We start from the raw sequence: 5,678 nt of genomic DNA, 5'->3' as shown, positions 1-5,678 counted from the left end.
GCACAAAAGCTAAGTGCAAAACACATCTCAGTTTAAGAACGTTTGTTCAATCGTCAACTGTGAAATAGTGATTTGTTTATATAGAGTTTGTTTAAAAAAATAATCGGATTTTTGCATTAGAAAAACATCTTGCTTAAAAGAGAAATTACAGGTAAGCTTTTTATAAAATTTATAGAAAAGTATGATAAGCTATTTGCTACTTCTGTGTTATAACCACTCTTTTATATACTGCTAATTTGATTAATGCTAATGAAAGAAAAATGAAATAGGATTATTATAGAATAGTTTAGAAACAAATTTAAGTTTTACTAATCAAAAGTTATGCGCTTGAGAAAATTTGCCTTATTTTTGAAAAATACGGAAAAGAAAAAAAAATATATACATTTACAAATTCTGACTGCGCTTGTACATCTGAAGTCCCTGGCAAAGCATAAAGAGGAGTGTCCCCCCGATCTTGATTGGATGAGATTGATGCATTATGAGAATCTATCCATTCTCTCTTGAATTTTCTGCCAGGTTGCATAAAGGTTTGCGCAGAGCTGACATTGGCTAGAGAGGCTCCTGGCTGGTCCATCGAACTTGTATTGGAACTAGCATATCTGATGACTGATGGTCTTGCAGCTTGCATTGATGTGATATCATCCCATCTTGGTCTCTTTTCGGAGGGAGGGTAATTGCATGAATCCACCTCAACATTCTTAAAAAAGAAGAAAAAATTTAGTAATGAAATAATAAAACCTCTTTTACAGATAAATTGCCCTCTAAAGCTTATTCCGGTGTTTGTAGCGCTCTATGTCTTAGCATTTTAGAAATATTTAAAAAGAAAAGCTTTTAAAGTAAAATTTTGTAAAATTTTGAGTTTGGAAGGAAGGGGAGGCTAAGTCCCCCTGAAATTTGAATTTACTAGTAAAACGATTGTTTTTTTTATATGTAAAGCTTTTAAAACTTATATACTAAAATTGCAAATATCACGGTACTAAACCTCCAAAATTAAAAAAAAAATGACACACAATATTAATGGAGGACATTGGACCTTCAATTCCATAGTATCAAACACAAAAAGTTGACAATTATAGATTTTTTTTTTTTATATGCAAAGCTTTTAAAACTTATATACCTAAATTACGAAATACTTAAAATCACAGAAAAAAAAGAAGAAAAAGACTCCTGGACATAGCCTAAACTAAAAATTATTGAGTATATAAAGGGTTCGTCCTCTAGCCTATATCTCACTCTATACGCTTAAGTTTTTTTTTTAGCATTTTCAAAAGAGACAGAATATTAACGGAGGGCATTAGACCTTCAATTTTATAGTATCAAACACGAAAATTTGACAATTATATATTTTTTTTATATATATAAAGTTTTTAAAACTTATATACCTAAATTACGAATATCACGGTACTAAGCCCCCAAAATTTGAAATAAAAAAAATAACAAAATTTAATTAGCTAGCTCAATTCTTACTTATTCAAAATATTAACGGAGGGCATTGGACCCTCAATTCCATAGTATCAAACACGAAAAGTTGACAATTATATATATATTTTTTTTTATATGCAAAGCTTTTAAAACTTATATATTTATATTACGAAATACTTAAAATCACAGAAAAAGGAATAAAAAGACTCCTGGACATAGCCTAAACTAAAAATTATTGAGTATATACAGGGTTCATCCTCTAGCCTATATCTCACCCTATACGCTTAAGTTTTTTTTTTATTGTAACAATGAGAAAATTTTACTGACCAGAAGTTGCTTAGAATATTCCATATCTATGTAAATGATTGTAAAAATATCGGTACTGGTATAATGAATGAACTATTCAAACTGTAGAAAATTCTGATCTGAAAGTTGAATATATACACAAAAATAATTGATATATATTGGCAGCTAAACAAGACGCACCGGTTTTCTATAGCACAGGAAGGAATGTAAAGGCCCCAAATCCATAGGTGCATGCTCTGGAAAGGTGCCATGGAATGTAAAGGTCCAGAAACTTATAGTTGACCCAGAAACTTGTCTGCTTGGCCCAGAAACATGTCTGGCTGGCCCGGAAACCTGTTTGGTAGGTTTTGTATAATTCCATATTCAATTGACAACAATAGCAATAATCAGTCTGGTAATCTGCCATGGAAAGGTGTCAGGGAACGTAAAGGTCGCAAATAATACAGGAAGGAACATAAAGTCCCCAAAATATAACCTAGGTTACTACTAATGGCGTCTTTGGAAGGGAAAAAACAACCTGTAGCCTTTGCTAAGCGTGCATTCGCCGAGACTACCAATTTTTGCAACCACTACAAAAGCCGTTCTGCGGTGAACACCTTGTGAAGTCATGCTTACCATGTGACTCCAAGAAATGACACCAATCTCTGGTGCTGTTTAAGAAATTATTTGGAAATGTGTTTTTGATCATTCCCACTTACATTCAGAATATACTTAAATGAGTTTTAGAAGTCAATATTTCTTCAAGTAGTAATTTTACGAAAGCTTACTATCTATGTAACTTTTTGGGAAGCTTATCTTTCTAGGGTTAACAAATGTGGTTCGATTCCCCTTTTTTCTGCGATCAAACAGTTCGTGGTAACGAAATGTAAGTAAGTAGCGATGCGGCTCAATAGTAATCGGAATACTAAACAAGAGAGTATTGATAACAATAGATACATCAAAAGAATCGAATTTCGATGCTTATTCAAAATATGCAAGATTTATCAAATTTAATGGTATCCGTCAAAAGTTACGAGCCTGAGAACATTTGCCCAATTTTTGAAAAAGGGGGAAAATCAATGGAAATTAGAACTCCGTGGAAGGGGGTATTCAGCTAAGCTTCGAATAGACTCAGGTAAAAGAAGAACGTACTGATCTGCGTTGGCCTCAGACAGTTCTGTGCTGCAAAGAGTTATTGCTAATAGTAGTTTTAGTATTTAGGCAGGCCCATTAGAAAAATCAGGAAGGGGGGATTAGGCCTTTCATCTTACCACTTTGTAAGAATTCATCTAATTTAAGTATTAAGAAGACTGCTAAGAATAACTGTCCCCTTCTAAGTTGGTATAAATTTTCAATGCGATATCTCTTTTATATATAGCGATACATATTTCACCTTACCATGTAACGGATGCTTCCGTTAGTATTTTCTAGACACTGAAATAAATAAAAAATATTTTTAATACGACCTATTTTTTAAGGTTAAATAACGAATTAGCGCTAAACAATTTACGAATTGAAGGTACTGCCAGCATTTCATCCACAAAAATTAGAGCTCTTTCACAAATAGAATCAAATAGACTTAAAAAACGTATTTTTTTCAGACTGATTTGTGGCTTCAAACACAAAAGATATTAGTTCACTTAATAGAATAGTAAGAAAATGTCAGGGCTCGGAAGGAACTGTCTCCCTTGAGCTCCCCATTCTCATAAGGCTTAAACGTCAAGTGTGCTCTACTGCAAAAATAAAAAGTATTTAGACACATTATAAATTAGTAAGCTATAAAACTATTTGCTCTTGCCTATTTACTGGATTCTTTGTATCCTACTAAGCTGTTATTAAAAGAAAATTAAAGTCTTGGCAGTTGAAGGCTGAGATTTGTAGCAGCCCCTCCTGCCCAGGGTGATTTCAGTTCGTTTTGTTCTCCAGCGTAAACTAATTTTTGCTCGTTTTTGGTGTTAATGCTGCTCTTTAATTGTTAATAAGAAACTTGACTTTTAATCTTTTTGTTTTTACTTTTTATATAAACGCAGTTTTTCTTCTCTAGATAAGATTTTTTTCCGTCGTCTTTAAATACTCGCTCTTTTCCTTTAAATGAAACTCGTTTGTTTTTGTCAAGTGTAAAAAGAAAGAGCATGATTCTTACAACTTTTTTAACTTCTCACCATGTTGATTTTCTTGTAAATACGTTATTTTTTTAATATATAAGGAACTAGAAGTTTCTGGATGTAGTTGCTAGGTCTCAAAGAACATATATACTTTTTCGTAAGGAAATTAGACTTTTATCTCGTAGATATAAGTATCCAATAAAGAAATTCCCTTTTCGAGCGAACCATTCTTAGCAGTTTAATATTTCGTCAACTAGGTTTAGCTTGTGTTGGCTTTCTACTCCAGTTTGTAACACGAAGTAAACCTTTTATTGGCATGCAACATAAAATTAGAAAAACTTAGTGATTCTTACAATATTTCCAATCTTTTTTCTTTTGAATTCTATTGTAAATCAGTTATTTTATTTGACATATAAGGAACTAGAACTAGAAATCAACAAACAGAATCTGTTCATGGTCGTTTCTTGACTTAATTGTTTTCTATATCTTTAAGTTTTCGTTTCTGTACTAAAAAGAAGAAAAAATCGCAGATTTACAATTGATTCACAGGTAATAAGAACGTCAGCCTTAAATCATGGTTTGATAAATAACATTATCTATTTAAGATAGGTTTTATTTTTAGAGTAATCTTGGATTACTTCTAAGTTAAGTATGGCTTTTCCACGGAGACTTGCCATAGATTTTTTCAATGAAATGAGATGAATTTCAATGAAATGAATAAGCTATTCATCATTTGTAGCCAAACCAATACGAGATCTCGACGTAGATCTACTGACATTAAATCGTTCACCTAAGGCTGATGATTGTAATTTATCGCCAAGGCTATTTTTCCTGTGTAAAAAAAATCTTGAATAGCCACCGCAAAGAGATTTTGAGTTTTTTTTATATTGTGTTTTTTTACGCCATGTTTTTCCTACGTTGAATATTTAAACAGTACGAAAGACATTGAAAATAAAATCTACTTATTAGAACCGGTTACGTTGAAAATCTTTTACAAAACCTTAGAAATTTTGGAAAGTCAAGATTTCAATTTTCAATGAAATAGACCTACATATGCGGTTATGCAGTTTTTGTTAGTAAAGGGTGGCAAATTTGAAGACAAGAAACGTGGGTGAAAGGTCAGCAAAAAATTAGCTAAAACATATCGCACCAAATAGCTTAAGAAGGTATAGTTTTCCTTTGAAGGTGTAGCTGTTCTTAAACACAAACAGATTCTTGATGTTTAAATTTTTAGGAAGAAAAGTGTTGTCACTTTTATCTAGCCTGTTTTGCTAATTTGTCTTGACTGTCCATCTTGGCAACAGTGATGACAATGTTATACCACCCAAGAAACTTCATAGTTTTGAAAAGACCAAAAGGGAAACGTAGAGAATCACGGTTTACCAGTATGAATAGACCTAAGATGGGTTGAGTGGGAAAATGAGTTTTAACCTCAATGATATTGGTAGCCTACTTTAAAATACATCCTTCCACTGATCCCAGTAACTACTGTACTCCCTCTATAGAGTTTCTACTTCAATTTTCGGTTTAAGTGAATTAGTTTGATTTTTATTTTATTTTATGCTTTCAATTTTATCTGCAAGTGTATTGGGCCCTTTTTCTCTCACAAAACTTAGCAGCAGTAAAAAAATCCTTTAACTTTTTTCTAGATATGATTTTTTAGTTATTACTTTAAGGAAATTAAAAAAAGTTGATAAAATTCTTGTTATTTGAAGAGGTCATTTAAATCTGTTTCAAGGATGAATGTCAAACTCATGCAGAGACTGGCTGCAGTTTTACTGATCTTACAAGGTTAAATGTCTTTCAACATTCCAGTTATTTAGTATCATTCAAATCAAACCTGACTCAATGTTTCATTTTTTTAAG

Source organism: Artemia sp. Qi Xiang Cuo, chromosome 9, assembly GCF_049724085.1.
Source record: "Artemia sp. Qi Xiang Cuo chromosome 9, ASM4972408v1, whole genome shotgun sequence".
Classification (NCBI taxonomy): domain Eukaryota; kingdom Metazoa; phylum Arthropoda; class Branchiopoda; order Anostraca; family Artemiidae; genus Artemia; species Artemia sp. Qi Xiang Cuo.
This window is presented reverse-complemented; position numbering follows the sequence as displayed.